Source organism: Diceros bicornis, chromosome 2, assembly GCF_020826845.1.
Source record: "Diceros bicornis minor isolate mBicDic1 chromosome 2, mDicBic1.mat.cur, whole genome shotgun sequence".
In the NCBI taxonomy this organism is placed as follows: domain Eukaryota; kingdom Metazoa; phylum Chordata; class Mammalia; order Perissodactyla; family Rhinocerotidae; genus Diceros; species Diceros bicornis.
This window is the reverse complement of record NC_080741.1, coordinates 81,744,570-81,762,195: the sequence shown is the minus strand read 5'-3', so window position 1 is coordinate 81,762,195 and position 17,626 is coordinate 81,744,570. Positions and strand designations below refer to the sequence as shown.

The 17,626-nt window shown below is 44.5% G+C and overlaps 2 long non-coding RNA genes across 2 annotated transcripts; both read left to right on the top strand.

Annotated features, from left to right (window-relative positions):
- Nucleotides 1–427: 427 nt before the first annotated feature.
- LOC131419109 (uncharacterized) lies at nucleotides 428–17,530 on the top strand. Its single transcript, XR_009223143.1, has 6 exons — nucleotides 428–1,026; nucleotides 1,140–1,357; nucleotides 4,391–4,545; nucleotides 4,842–5,087; nucleotides 16,414–16,688; nucleotides 17,383–17,530. It is a non-coding gene; the product is annotated as an uncharacterized LOC131419109 (long non-coding RNA).
- LOC131419111 (uncharacterized) lies at nucleotides 8,072–16,371 on the top strand. The gene is made up of 3 exons (XR_009223144.1): nucleotides 8,072–8,683; nucleotides 14,578–14,715; nucleotides 15,620–16,371. It is a non-coding gene; the product is annotated as an uncharacterized LOC131419111 (long non-coding RNA).
- Nucleotides 17,531–17,626: the final 96 nt, after the last annotated feature.

Sequence of the window (17,626 nt, the reverse complement as noted above, 5' to 3'; positions counted from 1 at the left end):
CCTAGAAGGGCAAGCTGGAGGTCAGGGTTTGGTCAGGTGCCCACCCCCGCCCCAGGGTCAGGGCAGAAGTATTGCTGGGGGCAGCGCTGTTCTCTATAAGCTCGTTCTCAAGTGAGCCTTTTCAAAAATGTTTCAGAGCACTTTCAAGCACATGAAGACTGCAATTACTCTACTAGAAGAATCAAGGAGAAATACATTTATATGTGAGAGCTCAGGCAACAGGGAGGTGGCAGATGTGAGGCTTTTTTGTTTTGTCTTGGGGTTTTTTTGCTTTTTTGTGGGTTTGCTTCCACCCACCAACTGATACATTAGCCCTGGTCTTCCCCTCTTCCAATGTTAGAACCAGGTGGTGCCCTTAGTCTAGGTCAAGGTTAAACAGTACAAACATGGGGGTGGGGGAGGGGAGCACAGTGGGGCTGTGCACTGGCCAGGATGAGAGCTTACCCAGAGGAAAGTCTGGAGGCACTCGGTACCAAAATGCATCCACTGTACACCCTTCTATGCAAACCCAAGACAGTGATGTAGGATCTACTACATCACTCAGAAACTTTGTGGGGAAACTCATTGTTAACAACACGCCCTTTTTTCTTCTTTTTTTGGTCTTGATATTAACATTAGTCAGATATTCTGGAGTTTGGACTTTTTCCTATTCATGTAGGCTAACTGAAATGGTTAATTTTTTTATGAATTGAAAACGTATCCCAGAATCCTTGATTCTCCGAAGCGGAAAACAACAGAAACCTGGAGGTGAGCCTGCCTGGCCTCCAACGAGGGCAGGCCTTCCTTCTGTGGAAACCCCCATAGAAGTGTCACAGTCTCTGTTTAGATGCTTCCAGGGATGAAGAACTCATTCCTTTTGAGGAGGCCCGTTCCCCAACTCATCCGCTTAAATCAGCAGTGACTGTCAGGACTCAGAGACCTGAGCCCAGTCTTCCTCCCCGGCCTCCGGGACACTGGTCTGATGTTGGCCAGCAAGACGAGAAACTCTGAACTGTGCTGGCAGCTAGAAAAGGAAACCCCAATGTGGTAATTTACACAATTCACCATCACAAATTTGTATTAGTAAAGAATTTTCTCAGTGGCAGGCAGGCCGAGAATGTGAGCTTGTGTTGATCTTCTTGCTCTCTCCTGGTTTAAAGATGTAGGAAAACTTGAAGATGCTCAGAACAGACTTGCTACCAAACAGCTCATCAAAGAGATTGGGAAGGCTCGAAACGATGTTTTAACAGATGAAAAGGCAGAAGAGTAGCGGCGGGCGGCCAAGGAAAGCCTGGCCCGGGAGGCTATGGAGGAAGCAGAACATGAGCACAAGGAAGCCATGGAGATAGCAGAGAAGACTGCTCGCTGGGAGGAGTGGGTGAGTGTGCATGTGTGTGTGCATGTGAATCTGCAGGGGGGGCCTGCAAAGCTGTTTAGGCCAGTTGCACTTCCCATCCTGCTAATAGAGAAATGTCACGGAAATACCCCAAACAAGTTTGTTTTGTCATATGTATTATTTTTTAAAAGCTGCCCATGGTCTTTTGCTTAGTATAAATAATAACGATAATAATAACCAGCCATTGCCAGTAGTAGTAATAACACATGTCCCTGTGACGGTGTAGCATTCGCTTCATGTCGACCTTGTGATTTCACTTGATTTTCCTCCACTTACCCATCTGACCTGGGTGGTCAGCTTCATTCCGCCCTCCTCATTCCCCCGATTCCTGAGTCTTACTTATTTGCTTCCTAAAATAGCGCTCACATGCACCCACAGCTCTCCACTTCTCCTGATCAGGGTCATTGTTTCTTGCCAGAATTATGTGGTGCCTTCTCGCTGGTCTCCCCAACTCCGCCACCGTCCATCTCCAATCTGTGCCCATGCAGCTGCCAGGCGATCCTTCTAAATTACAGATCCGCTGTGGCCATTCTCTGTTTCAACTCTTCACAAGTTGTCCATCACTGTTACAGAAAGGTCAAACTCCTAATTGTGGCCACCAAGGTCCTTTGTGACCTGACTGCTTCCAATATTTCCCAATTTTAAATAATGCCCCAGTGCCCTTCTTTGAACTATCTGTGTTAACTAAGTTCCTTATTTGCTTCAAGTGTTTAGTACAAGTCATCTTTCTGATGAGGCCTTTCCTGGACACCACGTTTAAAACTTCAAGCCGTGCGCTTCCTTACAACATGTCATATCCCCTTTTATACTTCTTAATTTCCCTCTTTGCACTTATTCTATCTAAGGTACTATGTATTTTGTATATCTATCTCATTTATTGTCTTTTCGCTGCACAGAATTTAAATTACATGAGGACAAGGATTTTTGTGTATGTTGTTCTCTACTATATTTCCAATGCCTACAACAGTGCCTAGCGCATGACAGGCACTTAACAAATATTTGTGGAAGGAAGGAGGAAAGAGAGGGAGGGGGGAAGGAAGGAGGGAAGGGAGGAAGTCCTTATGCACACATCTTTGGGTGCATGATTGTCTTCTTAGCATGAATTCGTAAGGTTTGCTAGGTCAGACTATACATGGCTCAACTTTTGATACATGTTTCTACCCTGCCCTCCAGCAAGGATAAACCAGTTCACATACCAACAGTGTGTTTCCCCACACCTCCTCCAACCCTGCTTTCTCCATTTTGCTCACACACACCCATCTGAGAAACAAAAACCCATCTCACAGTTTTAGTGTTCACTTCTCTGATCAGTAATTGAACAACTTTTCCTATGTTAGGTAGGCATTTATAGTTCTTCTCATGTTGCGTATTTTCTCTGCCCCTGTTTGGGCTATGTGTCTTTTTCTTATCATTTTGCAAGAACAGCTCCTAATAAGGTCGTGTAAGAGAAACAGGCATGACCCCAGGAGACAAGAGTCTCCCAGGCTATGTTGCTAGAGTCCCAGTCCCGCTGCACTCTCTTTGCAGGTATGTGGCCCTGTGCATGTTACTCTCCGTCTCAGTTTCTGCATCTGTAAAATGAGGATGATGATAGTACCTACTTCATAGAGTTGCTATGGTGATTAAAGAGTTAATATATATAAAAATATGCAGCCAGTGCCTGGCAAATAGTGTGCACTCTCATAATATGCTAGCTTTTTATAATATGTTGCAAATAGTTTTTCTCAACTCATCATTTATCTTTTAACATTATTTATGGTGTTTTTTCCTGGCCATAAAAGCGTTTTGTGCTTGCATGTCGTCAAATCCATCAATCTCTTTCCCATTTTAATTTCTGGGTTTGCTGTCTTGCTGGGAAAGACATCTTTTCAAACAAATAATATCAGTTAGGACTCTTTATCTTGCAGTGATAGAAAAGCAAACTCAAAATGGCTTAGATGGGCCGGCCCCATGGCTTAGGGGTTAGGTGCCCGCACTCCACTACTGGCAGCCAGGTTCGGATCCCGGGCGTGCACCGACGCACCGCTTCTCCGGCCATGCTGAGGCCGCGTCCCACATACAGCAACTAGAAGAATGTGCAACTATGACATACAACTATCTACTGGGGCTTTGGGGAAAAAAAGGAGGAAGACTGGCAATAGATGTTAGCTCAGAGCCGGTCTTCCTCAGCAAAAAGAGGAGGATTAGCATGGATGTTAGCTCAGGGCTGATCTTCCTCACACACACAAAAATCAATCAATCAATCAATCACCAGGGACCTGGGATCCCTCTCTCTGCTCTGCCTTCCTTGTTGGCATCATCCTTAGGATCTGCTTGATGAGCCCATCCTTAACTAATGTCCATGGCCAGGAGGTGGGCTGGACTGACGGCCTTAAGTCCCACCTAAACCACCAGGCTGAGAAGGGAGATTTCTCAAAGGAAACCTGGAATTATTATTCCTGAGAGAGGGGAGCTGTATGCTAAGCAAAGAATAACACATGTCCACCAGACCAATACCTTCTAGCCTTTCTATTAGCAGTTCTAGCTTGCTTTCTTTTACTTTGCTTCATCTGGGCAGCTAGAAATTATTTTGGTTTAAGAAGTGAGGTAGGGGGCCGGCCCCATGGCTTGGCGGTTGAGTGCGCGCTCTGCTACTGGCGGCCTGGGTTCGGATCCCGGGTGTGCACCAACGCACCGCTTCTCTGGCCATGCTGAGGCCGCGTCCCACATACAGCAACTAGAAGGATGTGCAACGATGACGTACAACTATCTACTGGGGCTTTGGGGAAATAAATAAATAAAATTAAAAAAAAAAAAAGTAGTGAGGTAGGAATCCAGTTTATTATTTTCTAAATGACGAGGCAGTTGTTATAACACCATTTACATCTTTTCTCTGCTGAGTGGAAATGTCATCTTTATCATAACGTGGTGAACATTTAGAGCAGTATCTGGTTCTGATGCACTCTGGAGTGAGTTGTGTGAAAGTGTTCTCCCCTTTCTGTCTGTTTACCCCACCCCCAAATGTCCTATTTGTAGAGTAAACGACTAGAGGAAGCGAAAAGAGAAGAGAATTACTAGAGGCCCAGTCTATTCCCCCGAGGAACTATTTAATGACCTTTGTTATGCCAACGCTTACACAGGGTCTCATTGAGTGTTGTAAGGTCAGATCGGATGATCCCACTGATTTTCTGGTAAGAGGTTTTAGTTTAGTTTTGTTTTTTTTAAATATCAATTTGAAAATAAAAAATGCCTGAATTTAAGTGGAAAGCAAGTTGAGGTAGAAAAATTGTGTGTCTGGTTTCTGGGAAATAGCCTCTAATACCTTCACAGTTTATAAGAAGATTTTTATTACTCATTTGAAAGTAAAAGATTTATGTACTTTTATTTTTAAATTGTAAACATTAATAGTACAAGTCTATGACTAATAAATATCTCATAGTATCTTCTAAATTGTTGACTTGTCTTTTTTTCTTTCCGTCAATTATAGGCTAAGTATCTCTTCAAGAACAATCTTGAAATGCAGTGAAACTTTAAAGATCTCCTGTCATATACCTTTACAGAGCTAGAGATGAGTTTAACGTTGTAATCTGAAAAATTGCTTTAAAAATGTCTTTTTGGTTTTTTGAAAAATTTTTTTTTTCTTCCTACAAACAAATATTTCATTAAGTAGAATCATCATAAAAAGCTCTATGGCAATGAGTCACTACTTCATTAAAACGACTTCATTTGAAAGGTAAGTTGATAAGGTATCTGTGCACAGCTCATGGGACAAATATTGATTTAATGTTTCATTCTTAGTCTAAATATTCCGCATGCTAACGTTTATATTAATTTAATTTATAGCATGAAGAAAATCAGACAATAAATTATTCTAACATGTCAGCTAATGAATTTATGCGATTTGTTATGGCCCCAATGCCAATGGTGTTAGAAATGGAAAGAAAGTAGAACAGTTTATGCTTTAAGTCAGACATGATTGGATTCCGCAAGGTTGATTTTTGAGTCCAGGGTCAGTATGCCAACCAATGAGTAAGGGAGAATTGTAAACCTCTTGGTAGAAAAAGTCTTGTAACAGGATGAATAATTCTAATATTTGTGATAATTAGAAAGTTACTGAATATTGTCAACAAACTAACGTTACAATCTAGGCATAAGTAATCAATCTCTATGGTCTTTACCAGCTCTAAAAATCCCACAATTCCCAGAATTACACTGACTGAGAAATTAGTTTAGGTTTATTTTAATGGCATATATATTTCATCCCTTTAAATAATGTAATCTGAATATAACTGCACTATTTTTTTTATTGTGGCAAAATACACACAACATAAATTTACCATTGCAGCCATTTTAAAATGTACCCATTCACTGGCACTAAGTACATTCATGATGTTGTCCACGCATCACCTCTATCTAGCTCCAGAACTTTCTCATCCCCCTAAATGGAAACCCTGTACCCGTTAAGCAGTTATCCCCTCCCCCCAGGCTCCTAGCAACCACTAATCTGCTTTCTGTCTCTATGGACTTGTCAATTCTGAATATTTTATACAAGTGAAATCATACAATATGTGGCCTTTTGTGTCTAGCTTCTTTTACTTAGCATGTTTTCAAGGTTCATTCACGTTGTAGCATGTGTCAGTACATCCTACCTTTTTATGGCTGAATAATATTCCATTGTATGGCTAGACCATATCTTATTTAATCATTCATTTGTTGATGGACATTTGGGTTGTTTCCGTCTTTTGGCTATTGTGAATAGAGCTGCTCTGAACATTCATATACAAGTTCTTGTTTGAACCCCTGTTGTCAGTCCTTTTGGATAGATGCCCAGGAGGGGAAATGCTGTCAGATGGTAATTCTAGGTTTAACTTACTGGGAATGGCCACACTGTTTTCCACAGTGGCTGCATTGTTTTACATTCTCATCAGCAGTGTATGAGGATTCCAATTCCTCTGCATCCTTACCAACACTTGTTATTTTCTGTGTGTGTGTGTTTAATGGTGATGCTAGTGGGTGTGAAGTGGTATCACATTGTGACTAAGCATCTTTTCATGTGCTTGCTGGCCATTTGTATATCTTCTTTGGAGAAATCTATATTCAAGTCCTTTGCTCACTTTTTATTTGGGTTGTTTGTCTTTTTGTTATTGAGTTGTAAGTGTTCTTTACATATTCTGGATATAAGACCGTTATCAGATATATGATTTGCAAGTATTTTCTCCCATTCTGTGGCTTGTGTTTTCCTCTCTTGATAGTGTCCTCTAGGGACAGTATCGGGCACAAAAGCTTTTAATTTTGATGAAGTCCAATTTACCTGTTTTTTCTTTTGCTTCACTGCACTATTGTTGACCCTTTATTTTAATTGAAAATACTAAGTAAATAAAGAGAATACATTTTCAACAGTTCGAAGTCATTAGTCTTTATAATAGTTATCTTTTCATGCCTTTGTGATGGTTACATTTTGTGACCTCACTTCTTAGTTCACCCAGAAAACCCAAGCAATCAAAAGAGAACTTCTGCATCCTCCCGCTGCAAACCTACCTCTGCCTTCCCTTCTGTGACAGAGGGGAACAGTCTGTACTCCCACCTAAGTTCAACTCCCAGCTGTTCCCTGGATCCCATCCCTTATCACATAATCCTGTTCTGCTCCTATGATTCTCCCTTCTCTCTTGCAGCTTAATTTTCCCCTCTCTCCTGGATCGTCACCTTTAGCTTCAAACTTGATGTACTAGCTTCCATTCAAAACAAAATAAGACAAAAACCAAGTAAAAGGCAAAAACCTTCCTAGACCTCCGCATCCTCCTCCAGCCGTGGTCCCAATACTCTGGTCCATTTTATGGCAGGGTTAGCAATGACCTCGACATTTCCAAATCCAATTGTCAGTTCTCAGGCCTCATCTTACTCGGCCTCTCCGATCAGCTGACACATTCTGTCATTTCCCCCTTGAAACACTCTCTTCCCTCCACATGAATGTCTGATAGGCACGTCAAACTTCAGCATGGCCAATCCAATTCCTGATCACTCTCCTCCCTCCCCTCTACCTGCTGCTCCCTAATCTTCCCATCTCAGGTGTTGGCAACGCCATCCTTCCAGTTTCTCAGGCCCAAAACATTGGAGGCATCCTTGACTCTTTTCTTTTTCTCTTACACCCATATTCAGTTCATTGGTGCAACATATTGGCCCAAATTCCAAAACATATCCCAAGTCCGTCTGCTTCTCACCCCTCCACCGTTACCATTCTGGCACAAGACATCACCGTTGCCTACCTGGATTGCTGCTGTTGCTTTGTCACTTGGCCTGCTCCTTTCTGTGACTACTCTCAGCATATCAACAGGGGAATCTTGTTAAAACAGAAGCCAGATATGCTGAAAGCCCTCCAAAGCCTTTCCATCCCACACGGAGTGAAAGGCAAAGTCTTGACCTGGGCCTTCGAGGCCCGATTCAGTGTGACGCCTCATGACCTCACTGCCCCCCTCACTTCACTCATCATTGCCAAGTACTCTCTGTTTTGGGGCCTTTGCCTGGAATATTTGGCCCACACATATCCACATGGCTCACTCTCGCTTCATCCATGGCTCAGCTCAATTATCACCTCCTCCGAGAGTCCTCCCCAGATCGTCCTCTATGACATCGCGCTCTGTTCCTTTTCTCTGCTCACACTTGACATCATTTAATATGTCTACGTGTTTATTGTCTATCCCCCCACTAAAATGTAAGCTCCACGGAGGCAGGGATTTTGTTTTTCTGTATCTCTAGAGACTAAAAAAGAGCATAGCATATGGAAGAGGTGTAATAAATATTAGTGAATGAAAGCTATTTAGCTGAAATTTTGTTACACAGCTATGTTTTTTTATAACTAATTCAAATCTCCAGTCATTCAATGAAGTCCATAATGTGTTTACATTTCTGTATGGCTGTGACAGGACACTTAATAACTCCGAGGGTCACCAACATGCTTCACTAAGTGGCATTAATTTTGGCAAATTCACTATGGAGTCTAGTCCTCAGCCATGCAAGTTAAGAAGTGTGATCTCAGCAGTGTCTAAGGCCAGGTAGGGCCCTGAGATGCTGATTTGTCTTGAATCTCCTAGGAGATCAGGAGAGAAGACAGAGTACCCATTTATTTATAATGAGAAACCTAATTGTTGAGTGAGCTGATCCTTGCAGCCACTTCACCAGTACATTCTCCTCTTGGAAGCAGGTTATGTGAGAAGACAAGCGATGAGAGTGTTCAGTGAACACAAAACCAGGACAAGGCATTCGCCTCAGCCAGACTGATACATCCATCCATCCCTGTCCTGCGTGCCACGTGCTGTGGTCCCTCCTGACAAGGTGCACTTTCCCAGACATGATTTGGATGGGCAGTGACAATTTTTACCTCTGTGACTCTCCTTGACACATTCTCTCTTCAGATATATTAAGATATTCACTCTTTAAGGTCTTCGTACGTTAGGAGGCATTTACTCTCTTCAAGGTGACTTTTCATATTTCTGGTTTGATCTGTTAAGTGTCATCTTACCATTAAGGTCTCTGAAGGCAGTTTTTCCCCCCAGATCTGAGTAGGCCAGCCTGTCACTGATAAGCATCCTCTCTATATACCTATAATTTGGATATATTATTATATATACCTATATTTTGGATAAACATATTCCTATATTACCTAAAAGAGCTGGTATCCTTTATAATAAAATAGCTAGGGGCAATCTAAGAAAGACGTGTAAGACCTCTACACTGAAAATTACAGAACACTGCTGACAGTAATTAAAAATGAAATAAATGGGGTCCGGCCCAGTGACGCAAGTGGTTAAGTGCACATGCTCCGCTTCGGCAGCCTGAGGTTCACGGGTTCAGATCCTGGGTGGGCACCGATGCCCCGCTTGTCACACCATGCTGTGGTGGCATCCCAGTAAAGTAGAGGAGGATGGGCACGGATGTTAGCTCAGGGCCGATCTTCCTTGGCAAAAAAAGAGGAGGATCGGCATCGGATGTTAGCTCAGGGCTGATCTTCCTCATACACACACACAAAAAGAAATAAATGGAGAGATTTAAAGTGTATTTCTTTTCTTCCTCTCTCTTTTTTTTTTTTTTTTGGTGGAAATTGATCATCTAATTCTGAAATCTATATGATAATACAAAGGACTTAGAATAGTCCAGACAGTCTTGAAGAACAACAAACCTGGAAGACTTCACTCTCCAGATATCAAGACTTATTATAAAGCTACAGTAATTAAGACAGACACATACATCAATGGAACAGAATAAAGAGTCCAGAAACAAATCCACATATTTACAACCACTTGAATTAGGGTTAGATGAGGTCACGTGGGATTAGTGCCCTTATAAGAAGAGGAAGAGACACCAGAGTGCTGTCTCTCCACGTGAGCACACAGGAAAGGCTGTGTGGGCATGCAGTAATAAGGCAGCCACCTGCAACCTAAGGAGAGAGCAGTCACCAAACACTGACCTGGTGGCACCTTGATCTTGGACTTCCAGTCTCCAGAACTGTGAGAAAATAAATCTCCATTGTTTAAGCCATCCAGCCTGTGGCATTTTGTTATGGTGGCCTAGCTGACAAAGACAGTGGTTGTAGTGGATGAAGGACTAAAGTAAGCTTTTCTCATTCCAGCACTCAAGGCTCTAATATCCTCTTCCTGCAAGGACACTAGGGAGAGGGTGGGATGGAGAGGAGAACAGCTGGGGTCTGGCATTAGGCCTGTCCACTGGAGTGTCCCATGGACAGGATGGTGGCCTTGGAGTCTGTGTAGACACGGTCTCCAGCTCAGCACCCAGCTTAGCCAGAGTGGATGAGTGACCAGAAAGCACAGTAATTTCTGAGCCCAAATCCAGCCCCAGGGACATTCGTTCCACAAATTTCTATTGAGCGCCTTACTCTGTGCCAGGGACCGAGCTTGGGGATCTGGGGAGCACTGGGAAGGACATTCTTCTCTTTCATTCAGCAAACACTTAGCACTTCTTCTGCATGAGCACAGGGCCAGGAACATTCCTGGGGCATTTCTCTGCCAGTCTTGTCTGTGGTGACCCATTCACCTACCTGTCTGTGTCCCTCACTGGTCCCCCAGCACCTAGGGGGCAGGGACCTTGTCTGAGAGATTCTGGCACCTGCGGGCCTGGCACACAGCATGGAGCTAGAGAAAGGGGCACTGACTGAAAGTGACAGGGACCCAGAACTTGCCCTCAAGAGGTCGCAGTCCAGGCAGTGACTGTCTGATCATCAACAGCTGTCCTGGGGACAAAACAAGCTCAGATGTGGGGAGGTGCTGGGCTCATAGTAGGTATCAGATCAATAGTTTTAGTTCCTCACTCTTGGAAAACTCCGACTTATATTTCCCGACCCTGGTCCAGTGCCCTCTCCTGTAGGAAGTGTTTTCTTTCTCTCCTGTTGTAGACACTGTTAGTGCCCCACCCAGATCCCCATTCCCAAAATGGGCACCCACCTGCCAGCTTCTGTGAGTGTTGCTGCCAGCAGCTCACAGCTGCTCCTTTCTCCGGAGAACACCTTTCAGCCAATGGGAGCCTCCCTGGGGGACATCTGGGTCGCCGCACTCTTCCCGTGGGATGATGGAACAGCCCTCCAAGTGTGGTTCATGCTCCAGAGCAGCTCGTGGGGTCAGGCTGAGGCTAGACTTTTCCTGAACCACATCCTTGCTCGGTTTCTTCCCTGCCTCATCCTGCTTCCCTCCCTCCCTTACCAGCTACTCCTGAGCTCCCCCTCAATAAACACTTGCACAAGAGGCCCCATCAAAGGCTTTGCCTCCAGGGAACCTAATATGAGACATTGCATCTTTTCTATAGATATATCTTTTTTGTAAAATAAGCCTCTTCCAGGTCTGGACCCTTAAGCCCTCTCGAACATTCCCGCCTCCTGTTTCCCTTTCCATCAGCTTAATGTGTATGACCGCGTGGAAATGGTGGAGTCACAACATAGAGGAAACTTGGTCCCCGAATCACTGCGTGAAGGGCTGGACTTCGCACGAGTGAGAAATGAACTCATGTCACACTGGAGCTGTCGCACACTTAGGGGTCTGTTTGATCTGGGAAGTAGAGTTGCTGTAACTGGTGCATTTGGGTTTGGTCGTTTGTAAGCCCGGCTGATGCTGCGCAAAGAAGGTGAGCTTTGGAGTTAGACAAAGTTGGAGCTCCGGCTCCGCCCTACTGACCCTCTCTGAGACTCTGTTCCCTCCTCCACAGAGGAAAACGCACAGACCTTCATTGGAGGGTCATCTGAGCAGTGAGTGAGATCATACTCAGTCATGGTGCCGAGCCTGGCACAAACTTGCCAGAGGCTTGGTAAATAAATGCTAGTTCCTCTCCTCAAAAGGTCCATGATGTGTTCCCCCGAGTTTGTGGCCTGCTTGCACACTGTGTGTTCTAGGCCTAGGCAGCATGCTCCCTGAGCATGCCAGGGAGAAGTGCCCATGGCTAACATGGTGTGCTGGTTAATTTCGTACGTCAACTTGACTGGCCGTGGGGTGCCCAGATATTTGGTCAAGTTTCTTTTTGCTTACAAGTCTCGGTTTCCTCATCTGTAAAATGGGAGAGTTGACTAGATGAACTGTATGACTCCTTTTAGATACTTGTCTTCATGATTGGAAATATGGTCCTTACTCCTTGGGCTAGCGTTGAAGGTAGAATCTTCCTCCAGCCCAACAGGTCTTTATTACTTTCTCTCCCATGATTCACATGTACAGACATTCTGCTTTTCTGATTCCCAGTGTCCCTTGCACCACTGGCCATTTCCCCATGGTACCCATGTCCTCCTAGCAGGCCTGCTCTATTTCCTGTGAAAAGCTTTCCCGTTCCTAAAGGCCCAGCTCAAGTACCACCTCCTTCATGAAGCCTCATTTGAATTTCAGCAGGATATGACAAGATTTCTCCCTTTCCTTAAAATCCCCACTAAATTGTATGATGGAAGGAACTGTGATTTAGTTTTGTGTATTTGCATTGAGCACAGTCCCTGCACTTAGTAAGTACTTTCAAAATATGTATCAAATTGATTGCATTTTATATTTACAATCTTACTATTTGTTTTCCATCTGTACCACCTGTTTTATGTTTTGTTTCCTCTTTTCTTTCCTTATCTTAGATTAATCAAGAAGTAATTTTATTATTTCACTTCTTCCTTTGTTCGCTTGTTAATTATATGTTCTTTGATAACTAATTTAGTGGTTACCCTCAATATTACAACATGCATCTTTGACTCATTAGAGTCCAATGTAAGTTACTACTTTTATTACATTATGGACAATGCGAGGACCTTACCATTTTGACTCCATTTATGTTTCTCTCATTGTTGTCATACATGTTAATGCTACATATATATATATTTTTGTGAGGAGATCAGTCCTGTGCTAACATCTGCCAGTCCTCCTCTTTTTTTGCTGAGGAAGACTGGCCCTGGGCTAACATCCGTGCCCATCTTCCTCCACTTTATATGGGACGCCACCACAGCACGGCTTGCCAAGCGGTGTGTCAGTGCGCTCTCGGGATTCGAACCGGCGAACCCCAGGCCACCGCAGCAGAGCGCATGCACTTAACTGCTTGCGCGGCCCCAATGCTACATATATTTTAAACCCCAGAAGATGTTATTCTAGGTTTTTGTACAGTCAAGTTTCATTTCAATTTACTCTTACCCTTCATTCCTTTGCATGTCCATATTTACATCTGGGATTATTTACCTTCTGCTTGGAGAACTCCCTGTAGAATTTCTTTTAGTGTGTTCTGTTGGTAACATTTCTCTCAGTTGTCTGTAACTGTCTTTATTTCACCTTCATTTTTGAAGGATGTTTTCTCTACGTACAGATCTTTAGGTTGGCAATGGTTTTCTTTCAGGACTTTAAATATGCCATCCATTGTCTTCCACCTTCCAAAGTTTCTATTAAGAAGTTAGCTGTCAGTATTACTGTTGTTCCTTTGAAAGTAATGTCTTTTTTCCTCTGACTGCTTTTAAGTTATTTTATTTTTTCGAGGAAGATGGGCCCTGAGCTAACATCTATTGCCAATATTCCTCCTTTTTTCCTTTTTTTTTTCCCCAAAGCCCCAGTAGACAGTGTATGTCATAGTTGTACATCCTTCTAGTTGCTGTATGTGGGACGCGGCCTCAGCATGGCCTGATCAGCGGTGTGCAGGCCCACGCCCAGGATCTAAACCGGTGAACCCCATGCCACCAAAGCAGAGCACACACAGTTAACCACTATGCCATCGGGCCGGCCCCTTAGCAATTTTAGTCTTATGGGCTTAGGTGTGATTTTCCCTATGTTTATCCTCCTTAGAGTTTGTAGCATTTATTGGAACTGTGCTTGGATATCTTTTTATCAGTTTTGGAACTTCCTCAGTCGTTATCAGAACTATTGCTTCTGTCCCACTCCAGTTCTCCTCCCTTCTGGGACTCTCGTTCCATGTATGCTAGACCTTCTCACTGTCTCTTTCCTGTGTTTTCCATTGTTTTTGTTTATATTGGAGATGTTTTTCTGCATATTTTCTACTGACCAATCTTCCAATCCACAAATTTTCTCTTCAGATATGCACAATCATCTGTAAACCCATCTATTGAGTTCTTGATTTTAGTGATTGTATTTTTCCATTCTTGAATTTCCAATTGGTTATTTCTTATAGATTCCAGCTCTCTGGTGAAATTCCACATTTGTCACATTTCCTTGAACATATCAATCACAGTTATTTTAAGGTCTAACATTAAAGACCTTAGATAACACTAATGTCTGGGTCACCTTTGGTTCTATTTCTTTTTGTTTTTTTTTGTTCATTTTGGTTCTGTTTATTGATGTGTCAGGTAAAAAAAAAAATTAATTGAATGTCAGATATTGTGCATGAAAAAATTGAGGGCAGTCTTCATGACGTTACCTTCCCCCAGAGCTAGAGTCAGGGCACATCACCTTATTCTAATCAGCAGCTGCCCTGACTCAAGTCTAGGGTTGCAATTTTTGTAAGTCTTGGTCCTCCTGTGGTGCCCCCCTTACTCCTGGGCTATCACTCTCAGTGGTCCCAACCAAAAGCCTGGGGTGATTCCTAGGGCTTCTTCTCCATGATGGGCTCTGAACTCCTATTTTGTCTCCTGAGTTCTGTGAGATGGAAGGACACTGCACTCTGCCCTTCAGTCGCTCTCTGCTAGGCTAGGAACTGGTGAATGCCCGAGGGGAGAACTGGTGCTGAGGGTCAGGCTTACTTCTCTGTGCCTCCCTTCTCTTCAGGATCTTCAAGTCATGGTGGCTCTGGTAGCCCTGAACTTCAATATTGACTTGTCGGCCTCAGGAGACTGCTTAGAGTTCGTATGGCTTCTCCGCCTCTCACCCCATGCCGAGAATCAGCAAACCACCCAAGGGGAAAAGGTTGGGCTCATCTCAACAAGCTGCCCTTCTGTCTAGGATCTCAGTCCCTCAAGTCCTGGATGCCTGTGCAGCCTTCTGAGACACACACTGCATATGAAATGGGGCTATTAGTATCCTCCTTTCTCCTGGTTTTTGAAGAAGAGACCATGATCAGTTTAAAAAACAGTAACAAATGTGCAAACATGAAGGGGCGAACACAGATGGTTTCAGTCATTTCTGGACACTTCTCAAGTAAGGAATCTGCTTATTTAAAGATATTTCTTGGAGATGTTTAGCCCAACCCCATGGACACTGACCTCGATTAAGGGAAGCAAGGCAGTTTCCTGGTGCCCCAATCTTAGGGCGCAAAACATGCCTGCAAGGGTACCAAGATGGGTACTCTCCGGACTCTCTGGAGCAGAGTCCTCTGTGGGCTGAAAGAAATCATCCTCTGGCGAGCCCCTGTGGCTGAAGCAAGGGCGAGACCTCTGAGAGCACGCCCACTAACTGGTCTTCTAACGGAAGGCGGGGCGGGGGTCAGGCTTTTGTTTTGCTGAGTGAGACGTGCAGGTTTGTGGCCTGAGCTGAGCTGCAGGGGATGAGGAAAGAAACACTGGCCCCCTGCATGCTCTGCCTCACCCTTACCCATGCTGCGCTGGGCCTTTTCCCTGAGTGCCTGTGGCTGAACTGATGTTTAAAGAACAGTCATTTCCACATGACTCGAATGCTGGGCTGCCTGGGGCTCCCAAGCCATTCTTCCAGCCCAGACGCTAGACGCTGCTGTTCCTCAAAGGGAGCTGGGGTGCGTGTCCCCTGGGGACCACTTGGTGGTGGAGCGAGAGGGGAGAAGTTGGCTTCCAGCTTTGCCGGCTGGCGTGAGCATGAAGGCAGACTCTGGGGTCACAGGGCTTTCTTTCCACACCAGAATATGATGGGCCTCCTCAGCCCTGGCCGTTCCATGCAGAAACCCCCGACTCAAGAGCAGAAGGACTGGAGAGGACCCCTGGGCCCCACTTCCCTCCTCACTGAGTGACCTTGGACAAGTCAGGGCCCCTCTCTCAGTTCTAGGTACTTTCGCCATAAGTGTTCTGCTGTAGACATCTTTGCCAAACATTTTTGCAGCATAACTAGCTGGTGGTGAGGCAATTTTGCCATAAAAGATAAAAGAACTGGTTGACCAGTTTGGTTTCAACTGGTTGACAGTTGAACTGGTTTCATTTCTCTACTGAGGCAGTTCTCCCGTTTTTATACCATATAAATCTCAGCTCCGTGTTTCCCATAGAACTTTGGAACGTCTGTCAGCGAACATGTGACAATAGGTTGAGAATAAACAACAGTGTGGAAGGCTTTTCACAGCACAGTACACAGCTCAGTTATAAATGTGCACCTCTTATCTAGAAAGTGATACCCTCTCAAAGACGGAAGAAATCTTAGTGAAAAAGAAAAAGTGCGATGGATGCTGAACAAGGAGACTGACAAGCAGAAAAAAAAAGTACAATACTATGAACGAAAGACTTCGGAGACAAGTGCTTAGGTACAACCCACAAAAGAAAATCAGTTATGTGTGCAGTATTGCCATGAATCTACACACATTTTAAACGTATTCAAATATTTTGTATTTTGCAATAAAGACTTTTTAATTTTGTTATTCATTTCTCATGTTTCATTATGTCCTTTTTCATGTCTGTCTTTTATTTTTTGTGGTATTATCTTTTACAGCAAAATTGCCTTACAGCCAATTAGTTATGCAGCAAAAATGTTTGTGGTGACAATACTTGCAGCGAAGATGTCTACGGCAAAGATGCTTACGGAGAAAATACCGGACACGCCCTCTTCTCATCTGCATTTGTCCATGCTGCAGACTAAGGTGGTCGGACTGAGATGTCTTCCAGCTCTATGCACCTGGGATGCTTTCCATCGAACACCCCAGGCCCCTTACCTCCTTTCATCACAGCTACACTGCAAGGTTGGGGGTTGTGAGCCCCACTTCACAGGTGGGTGAACTGAGACTCAGAGAAGGACAGTGACCTGCCTGAGGTCACGCAGCAAATAAGCCGTTTCCTTAGGACGTAAGCTGAGTAAGAACAAGGACTTTGTCCAAGGGACTGATGTCCCTGTGCATGGAGTGCAGGGCCTCGCACGTAGTAGGTGCCCAACCACACCCACTGAGGGAATGAGCGAAACGGTGCGGCTGGGGTCTCAACCCAGTGGGATTTGAACTCTGGTCTTTCCAGTGCTCAGTGCCATTTCCAGGCAGTCCAGTGAGAAATGTTTGGGTTATTTTCTTGGAGGGGAAGAACATACAGAAATGTGGAATACAGACTGTTTGATAGCAGTAATCAGGGAAGGGGTGAAACAAAGCTCAGGACGATGGAGAGCTTGAAAAGGAGGCAAAGTGTGAGGAGCTCAGACCAGAACACGAAGGCTGTTTCGAGCCCTGCTGGGGTCCTGCTGTAATTGCCGAGCTGTTGGTGCTGGCTGCAGTAGGCTCCGTCAGGCGGCTGGCTTGCTCGGGAGTGGTGACCTTCGCACAGGGTTCTCTGAACTTTTGTGGTCTCATGCCCCTATTGATAAAACAATCTGGGAGCACATCCCCCCACAGGGTGTACACACTTATACGTTAAATATATGTACTGTGGTCAATCCATATATTAAATACCAGTAAAACTTACTTTCTTTATTTTTTAGATAATGAAAAGAAAGGCAAGTAACAATAGTTCCTTCCTGCACCCCAGTGGTGTGCTCAGGCCCCTGCCTCACCAGACCGGGTTGTACTTGCCCCCCTACCCCAAAGGCTGGCAGGTTCCCAGGAAGTGCAGTCAGAGTCCAGAGTTAAGAAGGTTCTAGTGCAACAGCCCCCAGCACCTGGAGCCAAACCTGTGCCCCTTCTCCCCAGAGAGCCCCAGCAGGGGGGCCTGGAAGCCCGGTGGGA